At 29.7% G+C, this 18,477-nt stretch overlaps 4 long non-coding RNA genes across 4 annotated transcripts; 3 read left to right on the top strand and 1 right to left on the bottom strand.

Moving 5' to 3' along the window:
* Positions 1-870: 870 nt before the first annotated feature.
* On the bottom strand, positions 871-2,119 carry LOC137805746 (uncharacterized). Its single transcript, XR_011080231.1, has 3 exons — positions 2,008-2,119; positions 1,755-1,907; positions 871-905 (listed from the first exon to the last, which is right to left on the bottom strand). It is a non-coding gene; the product is annotated as an uncharacterized lncRNA (long non-coding RNA).
* Positions 2,120-8,868: 6,749 nt separating this feature from the next.
* LOC137805745 (uncharacterized) lies at positions 8,869-10,234 on the top strand. The gene is made up of 3 exons (XR_011080230.1): positions 8,869-9,020; positions 9,172-9,246; positions 10,049-10,234. It is a non-coding gene; the product is annotated as an uncharacterized lncRNA (long non-coding RNA).
* Positions 10,235-13,346: 3,112 nt separating this feature from the next.
* On the top strand, positions 13,347-14,392 carry LOC137805744 (uncharacterized). The gene is made up of 3 exons (XR_011080229.1): positions 13,347-13,485; positions 13,916-14,082; positions 14,184-14,392. It is a non-coding gene; the product is annotated as an uncharacterized lncRNA (long non-coding RNA).
* Positions 14,393-16,825: 2,433 nt separating this feature from the next.
* LOC137805743 (uncharacterized) lies at positions 16,826-17,773 on the top strand. The gene is made up of 3 exons (XR_011080228.1): positions 16,826-16,965; positions 17,393-17,559; positions 17,673-17,773. It is a non-coding gene; the product is annotated as an uncharacterized lncRNA (long non-coding RNA).
* Positions 17,774-18,477: the final 704 nt, after the last annotated feature.

Here is an 18,477-nt window from a genome sequence, read left to right as displayed (position 1 = left end):
ATTAAAATAATAATTAGAATGAAGAGGAATTTACTCTTCATTTGTAACTTCTGTTTTTATTCACTTTAAATCTTTATAAATTACTTTCAATTCTTACTTATTTTCTACTTAAAAGAATTTATTACTTGCATAACTATACACCGTATTTAAATGTCACGTGTTGATTTATTTTTTTTAAAATCTTGAGCGAAAAGAAAAAGTTTCAGAAAAATTAATAATTAAAATAAAAAACATTAAATTATAACTTATTTAAATAATATTTAATGACGATTTTTTATATTTCATATTCATATTTCACTCCTAAGTATATATTAAAATTACAACAATTTTAATATTATAATTATTTTATATATGTCCAGTAAAAAAGAAGAAAGAAGAATAGTTGCACTAAGATTAATGATGTTAATAAATAAAATTTTATTAGGTTAAATTTAATCGAATTGTTTACCTATAACTCAATTAAAATAGTCTAGGTGGGATTTGAAAATTTTACCATAAAAAATTATATTTTTAATATAAAGTTATTTAAGTGGGATTGTCAAAACTTCTGAAAATGTATTCAAAACATAAAATTTACTAAATATTTGTGGGTTTTATGAAGAAAATTGAGGGTTAATATTTATTTATTCATTCAATTATCTTTTTATAATAACTTTTCTGTATTATTTGTACCATTATTTGAATACAGAAAACTAAAAAATGTGCACATAAAGGAAAAAAAAACACCTTTTATCATTCACTTTTATATATTTCAGTCATGAACCACATATTTTGATCACAATATTATTTAGGATATAACTATATCCTTGAATCTTACAACCTTAAAACACATCTATTTTAAATGTTTCATTAATTAGAATCATTCACTCCTGCTTCTGTTATTGCTCCCCTTGAAAACAAATTACCTGCAAACATGAATAATTTTAATGTTAATAAAATAAAATTAAATAAAACATTTATTTAATGTGGAAGATATAAGTAGAAAATAAATAAAATAACACTTTTGAATTTAGGCTCTGATAAATTTTCATAGTTTGAAATCTAATATCCAAAATTGTTTAGAGAATTTGATACTTTTAGAAAAATATTTAAAATTAATTTATGTTAAAAAAAGTAATTGATGCATATTTGAACAATAATTATACAAGTAAAATTGAATTAATGGGATGAAATATTACATATAAAATAATTAAAATAATATAGAACACGGAGATACGGAATACGGACACACAAATTTATATATTATATAATTATGAATTATATAAATTCACAATAAATATTTATATGCACTAAGTATGTTTCAGTTTTTGTTGGGGGCAGAAAGATGTTTTTCATGACTGGTTCAAAAAGATTTGATTTTTATTTTCATAATCATAATAAAAATTTATATAATAAATTTTAGTTTTAGAAAATTAATGTATTTTTTTTTAAAATTATGTTAGATCTGTGTTAGAATTGTCAGAAATCCAATAAATATTTTTTGAATCAGACACTTCACTAATACGTGTCCTATGATCCTATGAGTGTCGATGTCCGATACGTGTGTCTGACACAGACACGTCATCTAAGAGGAGGGTTCAAACTTCATAACAATCTACTATCGAACTTTTCTTATTAGATAAAAAAAACATTCGTAATTAACTATTTCAATAAATTTTTTAGTACAAGTATTTATAGAGTCTAAAATTAAAACTTGAAAAAAAAATATTAATTTCATCGTATTATAAAAAATATATTTAACCCAATTTGAATACCTGATTTCTTCTCTGCATGATCACAAATGCAATTTCCATCGTAGCATGAAACTACTGATGCATCGCAAGGTAGAGTGCGAATTAATCGAACACAATCCTTGTGTGTACGACATGGAGCTATAATTATAGTCACTCCCTCTGTATTTGATTCCCCTGAAAATTAATTACCAACAAATTTAATTCTATCTTTTTAATAAAACTATATATTAAAAAAATAACATTCAATAAGAAAGGATAAATAAATAACCAATACCATAACAAACTTCCACAGCAAAAATTACAAATAAAAGAGCTAATATAAATGAATTCTTCCTCATATCTTTTTCCAACAATCTCAATATATAATCAACAAATTTCAAATTCAGATGTTTGTTATGATAATTTGGTGCTTCTTAAAGTAAAAAAACTTGATCCTTTTATAGAAGAGAATAAGTTCTTTAACCTTGCAAAATTCATAAATTTAATGGATTTTATATTACATAATTTTTAAGTCCTATTTTTATGTCACACTTAATAATATTAAAAATATATTTTTATAATTAAAAAAGTCCGAAAAAAGTTGATCCTTTTATGGAAGATACATAATTTTTAAGCCCTATTTTTATCTCACACTTATTAATATTAAACAAATATTTTTATAATTAAAAATGCCCTAATATAAACATCCAAAACTTTCTTTACATTTAATTAAAATAAATACGTTATTTAATGTAGTTCGATATTGCATTGTAACAGGGTAAACAAAAAAAAAAGAAGATAAAGAAGAAAAAGCCAAACCCTTGCCCCCACACACACACGAAACCTCTTTCTCTTTCTCTCTCCATCTCTCCCTTCTACCTTCTCTCTAAATTTCTCACTCTATACCTCATCTATTTTAGAATCTAATCATACCACGCTGTAGCAGAGGAGTTAAGGAACATTTCTACCCGATCAGATTTTTTTCAAACAGAGTAAGTTCATTTTTACTCTAAATATCCCTTTGTTCTCTGTTTTTTCCTTAGGATTTAGTCATCAATCTTGGTGGGGTCAGTTGAGAAGTTTAATCCTCTCAACTTATTCTACTATATACTGAAATTTTGTTCTGTTTGGATAATTTGCATTAGGCCCGTAAATCTTGAAGCTTATCCGAACGGTGGGGAATAAAATTCTAAAAGTTGCTTGGAAAGCAAGTAATTGAGGTAAGGGAAGCTAAATTTAATTTTTAATAGCACCCTAGGATAGAAGATCTGAATGCGGAAGGGACGTGGTCCCAATATTCAATTTCTCTTGCAGGGATGTTGTTTGTTTATATATTATTTAAATTTGTAAAAATATTAGATTTTGATGGTTTAATATTTAAGGTGTTGTTTTCTTATGTTAATTACGCTTTTGAATGTTGTGGATCTTGTTTGGAATGATATTGTATGATGAATAATCTGGAATTGAATTCATACATTTGGGATAATGTATGGACTGATGTTCGTTGTGTATTAAGTATTGATGTCAGGATAATGTATGGACTGATGTTTGCTGTGTATTAAGTATTGATGCCTATGTGGTAACAGAGATCTCCGAGCTTCACTGATGATCTAAGTCACATAGACTAAGATATCAGGTGGTGAGAAGCTGATGGGGGAGTTTATGCACACCGTGACATATGAGATGCACGGCTTGGGTTGTATTGAACTTACCCTGATCCTTTCTGTTGGATTCGCTGGTAATCTTTGGATCAGGTGTTAGTCTCTGGTAGGACTTACTTAATACGGGTCTTCCGGAAGACGTTGTTTGTTGAATATTCTGGATGTGTAGATCCATGTGAGATCTATGTGATTGTTTATTGTTGAGATTTGAAGAAAATTGAATAATTTGATAAATTGATCATGTAATTTGGTTTTCTCTTTGGATTTAAGTGTGTATATTATAAAATTCTATTTTTAGTCGCTTACCCTTGCTTTTCTTGCTGTGTTTGAACTGCGATGACTGTACTATGTACACGAGCAGATGACCATACAGGTGCAGGAGAACCTTAGAGGTTACAGAGTTTTATTTTGAGCTGTGGATATGTAAATATTTGTATTTCTATAAATCCTAATCATGTATTAGGAATATTTTGAAAAACTGTAAGCTTGTATAGAATTATGTAGAACGGTATTGTAATAGTTATATGTAAATTATGGGGTGTTACATTTAATGGTATCAGAGCGGTTCATCCTTAGGATAACCTGAGGGTAGTGGGTTTATTTTGTTTCTCTTGCGTGTAGATTTTTGTTTAAGTTTAGCCTCAAGACTTAGTTAAAAGTTTCTAATGAGATGTTTGACAAAGTTGTTTTTCTTGAAATCTTGTTTGTGTTCGAGTCAAGTTAATTGTTATGAATAAAGATGAAAGTATTAAGAGTGAAAAGAATCTTGATAGAGTGGTGATGGTGCACATTCATGACTAGATCAAGATTATTTTCTATCTTAATTCTAAGTAGCTAGAATACATTTTAGAGATAAGTCTTGATTGATTTTGTATCTATTTTGTGTGATTATTTATTTTAAGTTAATTTGTCTTAAAGATGTAGCTGAAAATTTTAGTAGTTTCTAATCCAATTCTTTATGTGCTTAGTAGATGGCACGTAGACCACCTACTCCTCTTCCACCAGTAGATATGCCCAACTTAGCTCGGGCAATAGAGATGATGGCAACAGCCTTGCAACAACAGAGTGCTACTATGGCACAACAGCATTAGGCCGCCCTTCATCAATTAGAAACAGCTAGATTAGCAGTAGAAGCATCTCAGCTTCATCAACAACCCCATACCTTTAGTCTGGAGGATTTTCTAAGACATAATCCACCCAGATTTAATGGCAAGGTAAATCCAGATGGAGCAGACCAGTGGGTGAGAGACATAGAAAGAATCTTTGAAGCTACTCAATGCCCTGAAGAGAGAAAGTTATCTTATGCCATCTATATGCTTATTGAAGAAGCTGAGTTTTGTTGGATAGGCATGAAGCAAATGATGGAAGACAAAGGAGAAGATGCCACTTGGGAGAACTTCAAAGTAAGATTCCTGGAGGAGTATTTTCCTGATAGTGTCAGGTATGCAAAAGAAATTGAATTCATGCAGCTGGAACAAGGAAATCTTTCAGTCACAGAATATGCTACTAGGTTCAAACACCTAGCTAGATTCTACACCCAGACCATGACTGAGGCTTGGAGATGTAGAAAATTTGAGTTTGGATTGAAGCAAGAACTTAAAGAAGTGGTGATTCCTATGTCCATTAGAGATTTCCCTGCCCTAGTGGAGAAAGCAAAAGTAGTGGAGAGTTTGAAAAGTAGTAGCAGACTTGCTAAGCCTCAAGTGGGAGGACCTTCTAAAAGCATGCCTAAATATGAAGATAGAAAGAAACCTTATTTCAAACCTCAATCTTATAGCAGTGGAAGACCCAGTTCTCAATCACCACCTAGTTTCAAATGTTTTAGATGCGGTGGGCCACATGTTGTTAGATTTTGCCATCATCCAGTGTCAAATGTGACATGTGATAGATGTCACAGGTATGGTCATGCAACAAAAGACTGTCGTGTCCAATTGGGAGCTCCAAATTCTGGCGGAGTGCAGCAAGTACAACAAAATAGTAATCAAAAACCCAAAGCTGCTGGCAGAGTTTTTGCTATTAGTGGAGTTGAAGCTTCACAGTCTGATAGCCTTGTTAGAGGTATTTGTTCTATCCTTGGAACACAATTATCTGTATTGTTTGATTCTGGGGCAACCCATTCTTTTATATCTTTTGATTGTGCTAAGAAACTTAAGTTGCCAGTCCGAGAATTAGAATTTGAGTTGGTGGTATCTACACCAACAGAAGGTATTATAGTAACTTCTTCCATGTGTGCTGAGTGTCCAGTAATTATAGATGGGCAGAGATACAAGATCAACATGATTTGTATACCTCTAAAAGATTTGGAGGTTATCTTGGGAATGGATTGGTTGTCTGCTAATCATATCCTTATAGATTGTGGTCGGAAGAAGTTAATTTTCCCTAAATTAGAAGGAATGCAGGTTATCTTAGCTCATCAGTTTGAGAGAGAGATACGAGAAGGTGCAGAATGTTTTATGTTCTTGGCTTGTTCTATAGTTACTGATAAAGTACAAAAAGATATGTTTGTAGTTCAGGAGTTTATGGATGTATTTCCTGATGAGATTCCTGGACTTCCACCTAAAAGAGAGATAGAGTTTGCAATAGACTTGATTCCCGGAGCAGGCCCTGTGTCAATTTCTCCATATCGGATGGCACCAGCGGAGTTAGCTGAATTGAAGAAACAACTAGAAGACTTATTGGAGAAGCAATTCATTCGACCTAGTGTTTCTCCATGGGGAGCTCCAGTGCTATTAGTGAAGAAGAAAGATGGTTCGTCACGTCTATGCATAGATTACAGACAATTAAACAAGTTAACAATAAAGAATAAATATCCTCTTCCTAGAATTGATGACTTAATGGATCAGTTGCATGGGGCAGTTGTCTTTTCTAAGATAGATTTGCGCTCAGGTTATCACCAAATTTCAGTGAAAGCGGAAGATGTTCAGAAGACTGCTTTTAGATCAAGGTATGGTCACTATGAATTTCTGGTTATGCCATTTGGGGTGACTAATGCTCCAGCTATTTTCATGGATTATATGAATTGGATATTCAGACCTTTTCTTGATAAGTTTGTGGTAGTGTTCATAGATGATATTTTGATCTATTCTCGTACAAGGGAAGAACATGCAGAACATCTTAAAACCGTCCTGAACATTTTGAGAGAAAAACAGTTATATGCTAAACTTTCAAAATGTGACTTCTGGATGTCAGAAATACAATTTTTAGGACATGTCATCTCTGCACAAGGAATATCAGTAGATCCTTCTAAAGTGGAGGTTGTACTTCAGTGGGAACGTCCTAAAACAGTTACTGAAATTAGAAGCTTTGTCGGGTTAGCAGGATATTACAGGAGATTTATAGAAGGTTTTTCTAAAATAGTGGCTCCTTTGACCCAATTGACTAGAAAGGATCATCCTTTTGCATGGACTGAACAATGTGAGAAAAGCTTTGAAGAGTTGAAAAGAAGGTTGACTAATGCTCCTATATTGACAATCCCTGATACCAATCAGTCTTTTGAAGTTTTCTGTGATGCTTCCTATCAGGGATTGGGTTGTGTTCTAATGCAGAATAAGAAAGTCGTTTCCTACGCTTCTCGTCAGTTAAAGGTGCATGAAAGAAATTATCCAACTCATGATCTAGAATTGGCAGCAGTTGTCTTTGCTTTAAAAATATGGAGACATTTTCTTTACGGAGTTAGTTTTAATGTGTTCAGTGATCATAAAAGCTTGAAGTATTTGTTTGATCAGAAGGAGTTAAATATGAGGCAGAGGAGATGGATTGAATTTTTAAAAGACTATGATTTCCAGCTAATATACCATCCTGGGAAGGCAAATGTTGTTGCAGATGCGTTGAGTCGTAAAAAGATACAAATGTCTTCGCTTATGATTAGAGAGTTAGCATTGATTGAAGATTTCAGGAGTATGAATTTGAAGGTTTCCATGTCTTCAAATTGCATTAGTTGTAATACACTTGTTATAACTAATGAATTTCTGGAGAAGGTGAAGGAGAAGCAGTTGGAAGATTCGAAATTGAAGAACTTCATGGGCTTATTAAATACTGACAAAGCTAAAGACTTCTCTTTAGGAGTGGATGGTATTTTGAGATTCAAAAATAGAATATGTATACCAGAGGATAATGAACTAAAGCAAACAGTGTTATCTGAAGGTCATAAAAGCAAACTCAGTTTACATCCAGGAATGACCAAGATGTATCAAGATCTCTAGAAGTCTTATTGGTGGCATGGCATGAAGAATGATGTAGCTAAGTTTGTAGCTGGTTGCTTGACTTGTCAGAAATCAAAGATTGAACATCAACGGCCTGGAGACATGTTAACTCAGTTAGACATTCCAGTGTGGAAGTGGGACAGTATCTCAATGGATTTTGTTACCCACTTACCACGTACTTTGAGGAAGCATGACTCTGTTTGGGTCATAGTGGACAGGTTGACAAAGACGGCACACTTCCTACCTATAGACTTGAGAATCTCTATGCGAAAGTTGGCCCAAATTTACATAGATGAAATAGTCAGATTGCATGGTGTACCCTCCAGCATAGTTTCAGATAGAGATCCTAGATTCACCTCCAGATTCTGGCAAACACTTCAAGAAGCTTTGGGGACTAAACTCAGACTTAGTTCAGCATACCATCCTCAAACTGATGGACAATCAGAGAGAACTATCCAGTCCTTAGAAGATTTGCTTAGGACTTGTGTGTTAGATCATTTGGGCAGTTGGGATGAAATTCTACCATTGGTAGAGTTCACTTACAATAACAGTTACCAAGCTAGCATAGGAATGGCTCCTTTCGAGGCATTGTACGGAAGAAAGTGTAGGACACCTCTGTGCTGGTTTCAGAATGGTGAGAGTGTGTTAATTGGACCAGAATTAATACAACAAACCAATGAGAAAGTCAAAATGATTCAGGAAAGATTGAAAACATCTCTCAGCAGGCAAAAATCTTATGCAGATCAAAGAAGAAGACCTTTAGAATTCTCTGCGGGTGAGCATGTCTTTTTGAGAGTTACACCGTTCACTGGTGTAGGAAGAGCACTCAAATCCAAGAAATTGACTCCTAAGTTCATAGGACCTTATCAAATTCTCAGGAGAATAGGCCCTGTGGCTTATGAAATTGCTTTGCCTCCTCCTTTAGCTAACATTCACAATATTTTCCATGTATCCCAGCTACGAAAATATGTGCCTGATCCTAGCCACATTCTAGAGTCTGATTCCATCCAGATGAAAGAAAATCTGTCATTTGAAGTGAAGCCAATCAGAATTATAGATTCACAAGTGAAACGACTTCGTGGAAGAAGTATTCCCAGGGTGAAAGTATTGTGGGATCTCATATCTGGAGACTCCACTTGGGAACTTGAAGAGGTGATACGAGCATCATACCCTAATCTCTTTCTTGGTAAGTTCATTTTCGAGGACGAAAATTTTTGTAGTTGGAGATAATGTAACAGCGTAAACAAAAAAAAAAGATAAAGAAGAAAAAGCCAAACCCCTGCCTCCACACACACGAAACCTCTTTCTCTTTCTCTCTCCATCTCTCCCTTCTACCTTCTCTCTAAATTTCTCACTCTATACCTCATCTATTTTAGAATCTAATCATACCACGCTGTAGCAGAAGAGTTAAGGAACATTTCTACCCGATCAGATTTTCAAACAGAGTAAGTTCATTTTTACTCTAAATATCCTTTGTTCTCTGTTTTTCCTTAGGATTTAGTCATCAATCTTGGTGGGATCAGTTGAGAAGTTTAATCCTCTCAACTTATTCTACTATATACTGAAATTTTGTTCTGTTTGGATAATTTGCATTAGACCCGTAAATCTTGAAGCTTATCCGAACGGTGGGGAATAAAATTCTAAAAGTTGCTTGGAAAGCAAGCAATTGAGGTAAGGGAAGCTAAATTTAATTTTTAATAGCACCCTAGGATAGAAGATCTGAATGTGGAAGGGACGTGGTCCCAATATTCAATTTCTCTTGCAGGGATGTTGTTTGTTTATATATTATTTAAATTTGTAAAAATATTAGATTTTGATGGTTTAATATTTAAGGTGTTGTTTTCTTATGTTAATTACGCTTTTGAATGTTGTGGATCTTGTTTGGAATGATATTGTATGATGAATAATCTGGAATTGAATTCATACATTTGGGATAATGTATGGACTGATATTCGTTGTGTATTAAGTATTGATGTCAGGATAATGTATGGACTGATGTTTGTTGTGTATTAAGTATTGATGCCTATGTGGTAACAGAGATCTCCGAGCTTAACTGATGATCTAAGTCACATAGACTAAGATATCAGGTGGTGAGAAGCTGATGGGGGAGTTTATGCACACCGTGACATATGAGATGCACGGCTTGGGTTGTATTGAACTTACCCTGATCCTTTCTGTTGGATTCGCTGGTAATCTTTGGATCAGGTGTTAGTCTCTGGTAGGACTTACTTAATACGGGTCTTCCGGAAGACGTTGTTTGTTGAATATTCTGGATGTGTAGATCCATGTGAGATCTATGTGATTGTTTATTGTTGAGATTTGAAGAAAATTGAATAATTTGATAAATTGATCATGTAATTTGGTTTTCTCTTTGGATTTAAGTGTGTATATTATAAAATTCTATTTTTAGTCGCTTACCCTTGCTTTTCTTGCTGTGTTTGAACTGCGATGAATGTACTATGTACACGAGCAGATGACCATACAGGTGCAGGAGAACCTTAGAGGTTACAGAGTTTTATTTTGAGCTGTGGATATGTAAATATTTGTATTTCTATAAATCTTAATCATGTACTAGGAATATTTTGAAAAACTGTAAGCTTGTATAGAATTATGTAGAACCGGTATTGTAATAGTTATATGTAAATTATGGGGTGTTACAGTAATCATTTTGAATATAAATCTTATTAGATAACCTTTCATTAATATTTAAATTAAATATTTAATAAAAATTAATATATGAATAATTTTACCAAATATATGCTCCTAAAAAATGTTGCTTTATCTTTCCATTGTATTGTTAATGTTAGCTTATGGTTTTGTTCTTTATCTAATCTTAGATGCAATTTTTTTTATTATCAACACCCAATATTGTTTGAGTGTTTAAATTTTTGTTATTAATAAAAAAATATAAATGAAAAACAATAGAGTATACTATCAAAAAGTTAAAAAATTATTTAGTGTTGAATAAGAAAAAAAAAGCAAAATAAACAATAATACAAAATTATTTTGTTTTATTTTTAAGTAAAAAATCCTTTGTTGTTACTTTTTGCACACCCACACCCATTTTATCAACCCCCCTCCCTTTCCTTACATTTTCCTTTTTACCCTCGCAGCCCATTCCACTATTTACGTTTCGCACCTCTGTTTTTATTTCCCGCAGCGTCGTAGCCCATTCCAGTTTTGCGTTTCGCACCCGAGCTTTACTGACACACCTCCTCACTCATTTCCAACCCTAATTTCAAACTCTGGCTTACCCTCTCCCACAGTACGCCTCTGCACACGCCACCTTCAAGGGACATGGAGGAGAAGGACCCACCGCGCAACACAGGACCGCCACCGTGCACCTCCGTCGCGCAGCTCGCCTCTGTCCGCCGCACGAGCGCCCCCAACCACCGTACCAAAGCCACTCAAACCGTCCCAGAACCCCGCGCTAGTCACCTCCAGCCACCTTCAGCCCTTTACATGGTCACTGCACTAAGGCAGTTTCTATATAAAAACTGTAATATTTTTTTTCATTTCAAATCGTGAAATTCAAAAAAATTTGATCGACGCTACCAGTAAAATTTTAGATTGACATGTTCGGTAACTTTCTGGATTGGTGTTTCTGATAACTTCTTAGAATAGTGCTTCCAGTAGTACATGAAAGACAATGTTAAAATATATGCATTTTGGATCTGTCAATCCTTAAGTCAAAATATACATTACGGATTCATCTGGAAAGCAACCTGATTCACTTTCAGATTGATGAATCCGTAGCACACTCCCAGATCCAATTTCAAATAAAATGTGAATGTCAGTTTTGGGATTTATAAAATGTTGGGGGTGCAGGAAGAAAAATGTAGGGGTGCAGGAAACTGCCCTGCACCAACTCCAAAGAGTTCCGCTAGGGCCTGGCCCCCATCTTGTTGGCCCAAAAAAATTTCTGTTATTAGACTGTTTCTTCCAGTACTTCCATATCTTTTTTGTCATCCCATACTAAAATAGGAAAATATCCTTTTATCTTTTTCGTGTCACTCGCATACATAATTCAGAAAATATTTTTGGATCTAAAAGATTTATAAAATCCAGAAACTAATCTCGTATCCAGAAAAGCTTTTGGATTATATAATCCAGAAACTAATCACACATTTAAAAAAAAAATGGATTACGTAATCGAAAAGCTAATATCAAATTAAAAAAAGATTTTTAGATGATGTAATCCAGAAAATAATATCATAAAAAAACTTCCAAATTATATAATCTGAAAGCTAATTACAAAAGGTTTCCAAATTACTCAAAACTAATTACAAATATAAAAAAATACTTGTGAATTATGTAATTCGAAATATTAAAAATATATATTTTAGGAATATAAAAATTTATGGGGTTACACAAAAACTTATGAAGATATAAGAAGAAACAGTCCTACTATTAATATTTTCACCCCAACGCTCCTACTATTTGCAGCATATTTTTAATATAAAAAAGATAATTATGTAAGAATAAAATTCTTGGATTGATTTTGAACATCAAGAGTGAAATTAAGTTAATTAATTAGACATAACTTGATATTAATTTACAATATCATTGGATTTACCATAAAACTTTTAAAATCCGAATAATTACAATTTGAACACACTCAAGTTGACGCTAAAAATGTTATATTTTTATTTAATTTTTATATTAATATATTATATTTAACTCTAAAAAATAAACTTCTTTATCATTGTTTATTCCCTTTAATTTAATTTAAATTTGAATATTTAATTTCTCCTTTTTATAAGTTCATTATTTTGAGTTAATTATTTTAAGTTATTATATATAATACTTTAATAATATAAAATAATATAAGTTGACTATTTTAAAATATTAACTTATATTAATTTTATATTATTAAATTATTACATAATTAATTTTATAAAATTTTTAAAATAATTTAAATGTAATCATTTTTTAATTATATATAATAAAAATTTATTTTCTAAAACTTCAGTCATTTTTTAATTATATAGTAAAAAAATATCATATCAAAAAATGTCAGAAAATCAATGCATAATCAAATGTGTTTTTAAATATTTAAAAAAAATTAATAACACAATTTCTAAACACTTCTTTAAAGTGAACATGAAGTTACTCTACATGAAGAAATACAAGTAACAAAAAAAGAAATTTAGGAGAGTGGGAAAATGGCATTGATTACAAATTTAATATTTAATAACATAATATTAAACTATATTAAATAATACAGTAGTTCAAATTAAATGTAGGGGAAAAAATGGAGTGTTTATGACATTTGTATTCTATATATTGTATATAAAATTATAAATTGAATATTTGACTTTTATAAAATTTCCTTGCTAGAGTACGTTAACTTAATATAACATTAAATATTATGAATTTTAATTAAGATTATGATCATAAAAATTAAAAAAGAATTTATTTTAAAACAACTATTAAAATTAATTTTAAAGATAAAAATAATTAATTATTATATTGTAAACTATTTTGTAAACTAAAAAATTATTGATATCTGTATTAATGTCTATTATTAATAACAAATTATAAATTAATTTTTAAATTGATATCTATATTACTCACCAAATTTTACCTACCAACTTCTTTATATTTTAATTAGTATAAAATATTATTGAATTTTTACTATATTTGTATTATATATATTATATATGTAGTATAATAATATTTAAAAAAAAGTAAATTAAGATTTTATTTTATAATATTAATATCATCTTTTCCTCTTGTATAAATAGGACAAAGTTTGAGTCTAAGAAGCACACAATTATCATTCATACAAAGTTCTCAGCTTTGAATTTTATCATCATATATTGAGATTGTAGGTTGGAGAAGATATGTCGAAGAAGAATTTAGTATTGGCAGTTGTGTTTGTAATTCTTGCCATGGAAGTTTGTGTTGGTATATTCATTTATCCCTTCATCAATGAAAGTTAACTTTTGTTGCATTATTACAGATTTTGATTGATATTTATGGCTTTTGGGTGTTTGATTTATTTTTCTCGTTCGAAAAAATTCTATTCAGTTGTTGGAGAATGGTATAGGGTGATATTTATTCTGTCTTATTGTGAGAACGTGACTTCTTTGGAGGGATAACGTAATTGTATTCTGATATGATCTCATCATGCCTTATATCAATCTTGTCATGTCTATATCACTTTTGTTGATGTTTTATAGAGTATGATGAATCTTCACTTAGTTGGGTGCTAAGAAGTTTGGTATGAGTTTTTTTTGTATAAGAGTTGGAACATTCGTGAAGTGTCTCATTTATTTTATTTATTTATTATTGATAAAAAAAACGTTTTAGAAACACGAAATTGTATGTTTTGTAGGGAATTCATTTTCGATGGAAGAAAACACAGAGGGAAGTGATATAGTTGTGGTTGCATGTCAAACAAAGCAAGACTGTCTTAAAAACATTCGTGCTCTTCCTTGTGGAGCATCAGTTGTTAAGTGTTCTGATGGTTACTGTGTTTGTAATCATTAGATCAAAACAAAGGTATTTTCATTTTCATTATTTATTAATTACTCACTTATCTCTTCCTCATTAAACCCTTTATTTTTTATTTTCATTAACTTTCAAATTATTTAATTTTGCAGGTAATTTGTCTTGAAGGGAATCTATAAGCTTATAAGAGGAGTGAATGATTCTACTTATTTAAACTTTTTAATAAATGTATTTTATGGTTCTATGCTTCAAGCTCTGTCATAGAATAATAATATTCCGAAACAATGAACAAATACATTGTTCATGTTGAAATATATAAAAGTGATTAATACAACATAAGTATCTCTATTTCCCTTTTTAATATGAACATTTTTGCTATTCAGTAATCAAATAAAGGAATAATTATATATAATTTTTTAATTAAAGATTATCAAATAAAATAAAGTAAAATTAGCATTGAACTTTTTTAATGAAAATTGTAAGTATTAATTAGTAATTTGGTAAGATATTGAAGTTGTAATAGTACTTTGAGTTAGGTAAATAAAAATAAATATATCATGTGATAAATAATGGATATAGCTTTTGTATACTAATTATATGGAAGTCATTAAAGACTTGGAAACAACTTTGACTAAAATTAATATGCATGATAATGAAGACATACTTATCAGACATACTAAAACTAATCACACATTTGAAAAAAGATTTTTGGATTACGTAATCCAAAAGCCAATATCAAATCTAGAAAATCTGAAATCTACAAAAGACTTCTAAGTTATGTAATGCAGAAGATAATCTCATGTATAGAAAAGACTTATGGATTATGTAATCTAGAAAGTAATCTCAAAAGACTTCCAAATTACATAATCCAGAAACTAATTACAAATATAAAAAAAATACTTGTGGATTATGTAATCCAGAATATTAAAAAAAAAGATATTTTTTTAATACAAAAATTTATGGGGTGACACAAAAACGTATGGAGGTGTAGGAAGAAACAGTCATACTATTAATATTTTCACCCCGCTCCTACCATTTGCACCATATTTTTAATATTTGCATCGCTTTTTACAAAAGAGGATAATTATGTAAGAACTAATTGATGTTTCTTGGATTGATAATGATGTTTTGAACATCAATAAGAGTGAAATTAAGTTAATGGGATGAAATGTTATATACCAAATAAGTAGAATTAGTTAGAAATAACTTGATATTAATTTACAATACCATTGGCATTTACCATAAAACTTTTGAAATCCGAATAATTACAATTTGAACACACTCGAAATGACGCCAAAATTTTTATATTTTTGTTTAATTTTTATATTTGATGGGAAAAAACGCACGCGAAAAGCAATACACAACCACCAATCAACCGCAGAAAAATAAACGACACAAGATTTAACGTGGTTCGATCGCCAACTGCAACCTACATCCATTTCTTTCCTGTTGCGTACCAATTACAAGTACAATTATCTCTTTAAATATAGATAAATAGAGATAATAAAGGGACATAATGATTAAACCCACTCACTAAAACATGGTGTCTGCTCAACCCAACCCAATTGGTCATGACTTCATACCCAACAATCTCCACTTGAAGTCACGGAATAATGTTCACCTACGCTTCAACTGTTTCAGCCCAACCCAATTGGTTTTGACTTCATACCCAACAATATTAATATAATATATTTAAGTGTAAAAAATAAACTTCTTTATCATTGTTTATTCCTTTTAATGTAATTTAAATTTGAATATCTAATTTCTCCTTTATATAAGTTAATTATGTTCACTTAACTATTTTAAGTTAATTATTTTAAGTTATTATATATAATACTTTAATAATTTAAAATAATATAAGTTGACTATTTTAAAATATTAACTTATATTATTAAAGTATTACATCATTAATTTTATTAAAAATTTAAAATAATTTTAATGTATTCATTTTTTTAATTATATATAATAAAAAGTTATTTTCTAAAAATTCACTATTTTTTAATTATAAAGTAAAAAATTATTATATCATAAAATCTCTAGCATAATCAAATGTGTTATTAAATATTTTAAAAAATTTCAATAACACAATTTCTAAATAATTATTTAAAGTAAACATGAACTTACTTTTTTGAAAATATGATTTGAGAGAAATAATCTCTAATTAATATAGGATGTGATTATGAGGTAGATAAAACATGAAGAAATAACAAGAAAAAGAAATTTAGGAGAGTGGAAAAAGGGCATTGATTACAAATTTAATATTTAATAACATAATATTAAACTATATTAAATAATACAGTAGTTCTAATTAAATGTAGGGAAAAAATTGGAGTGTTTATGACATTTGTATTCTATATATTGTATATAAAATTATAAATTGAAGATTTGAGTTTTATAAAATTTCCTTGTTAGAGTACGTTAACTTAATATAACAATAAATATTATGAATTTTAATTAAGATTATGGTCATAAAAACTAAAAAAGAATTTATTTTAAAACAACTTTTAAAATTAATTTTAAAAATAAAAATAATTAATTATTATATTAATTAATTTAAATACTATTTTGTAAACTAAAAAATTATTGATATCTACGTTAATGTGTATTATTAATAAAACATTATTGAATTTTTACTGTATTTGTATTATATATATTATATATAAAACTAAAAGTTTAAAAGTCTTAAAAATGTGTAGTGTAATAATATTTTTAAAAAAAAGTAAATTAAGATTTTATAATATTAAAATCATCTTTTCCTCTTGTATAAATAGAACAAAGTTTGAGTCTAAGAAGCACACAATTATCATTCATACAAAGTTCTCAATTTTGAATTTTATCATCATATATTGAGATTGTAGGTTGGAGAAGCTATGTCGAAGAAGAGTTTAGTATTGGCAGTTGTGTTTGTAATTCTTGCCATGGAAGTTTGTGTTGGTATATTGATTTATCCCTTCATCAATGAAACTTAATTTTTGTTGCATTGTTGCAGATTTTTTTTATATTTATGGCTTTTGGGTGTTTGATTTATTTTTCTCCCTCGCAAAAAATTATATTCAGTTGTTGGAGAATGGTATATGGTGGTATTTGTTCTGTCTTATTGTGAGAACGTGTCTTCTTTGGAGGGATGACGTAATTGTATTCTGATATGATCTGATCATGCCTTATATCAGTCTTGTCATGTATATATCACTTTTGTTGATGTTTTGTAGAGTATGATGAATCTTCACTTACTTGGGTGTTAAGAAGTTTGATATGTGTTTTTTTATATAAGAGTTGGAACATCCGTGAAGTGTCTCATTTATTTTATTTATTTATTATTGATAAAAAATGTTTTATAAACACGAAATTGTATGTTTTGTAGGGCATTCATTTTCGATGGAAGAAAACACAGAGGGAAGTGATATAGTTGTGGTTGCATGTCAAACAAAGCAAGACTGTCTTAAGAACATTCGTGCTCTTCCTTGTGGAGCATCAGTTGTTAAGTGTTCTGATGGTTACTGCGTTTGTAATCATTAGATCAAAACAAAGGTATTTTCATTTTCATTATTTATTAATTACTCACTTATCTCTTCCCCATTAAACCCTTTATTTTTTATTTTATTTTTTATTTTCATTAACTTTCAAATTATTTAATTTTGCAGGTAATTTGTCTTGAAGGGATTCTATAAGCTTATAAGAGGAGTGAATGATTCTACTTATTTAAACTTTTTAAATAAATGTATTTTATGGTTCTATGCTTCAAGCTTTGTCATAGAATAATAATATTCTGAAACAATGAACAAGTATATTGTTCATGTTGAAATATATAAAAGTGATTAATACAACATAAGTATCTCTATTTCCCTTTTTAATATGAACATTTTTACTATTCAGTAATCAAATAAAGGAAATAATTATATATTAATTTTTTTAATTAAAGATTATGAAATAAAATAAAGTAAAATTAGCATTGAACTTTTTTAATGAAAATTGTAAGTATTAATTAGTAATTTGGTAAGATATTGAAGTTGTAATAGTACTTTGAGTTAGGTAAATAAAAATAAATATATCACGTGATAAATAATGAATATAGCTTTTGTATACGAAGTCATTAAAGACTTAGAAACAACTTTGACTAAAATTAATATGCATGATAATGAAGACATACTTATACATACTAAAACTAATCACGCATTTGAAAAGAGATTTTTGGATTACGTAATCCAAAAGCCAATATCAAATCTAGAATATTTGAAATCTAGAAAAGACTTCCAAATTATGTAATGTAGAAGATAATCCCATGTATAGAAAAGACTTCTGGATTATGTAATCTGGAAGCTAATCTCAAAAGACTTCCAAATTACATAATCCGGAAGCTAATTACAAATATAGAAAAATACTTGTGGATTATGTAATCCAGAATATTAAAAAACGATATAATTGGAATACAAAAATTTATGGGGTGAC

The sequence above is a fragment of the Phaseolus vulgaris genome, chromosome 3, assembly GCF_000499845.2.
Source record: "Phaseolus vulgaris cultivar G19833 chromosome 3, P. vulgaris v2.0, whole genome shotgun sequence".
In the NCBI taxonomy this organism is placed as follows: Eukaryota; Viridiplantae; Streptophyta; class Magnoliopsida; order Fabales; family Fabaceae; genus Phaseolus; species Phaseolus vulgaris.
The sequence above is the reverse complement of the archived record's forward strand: the minus strand, read 5'-3'. Positions and strand labels throughout refer to the sequence as shown.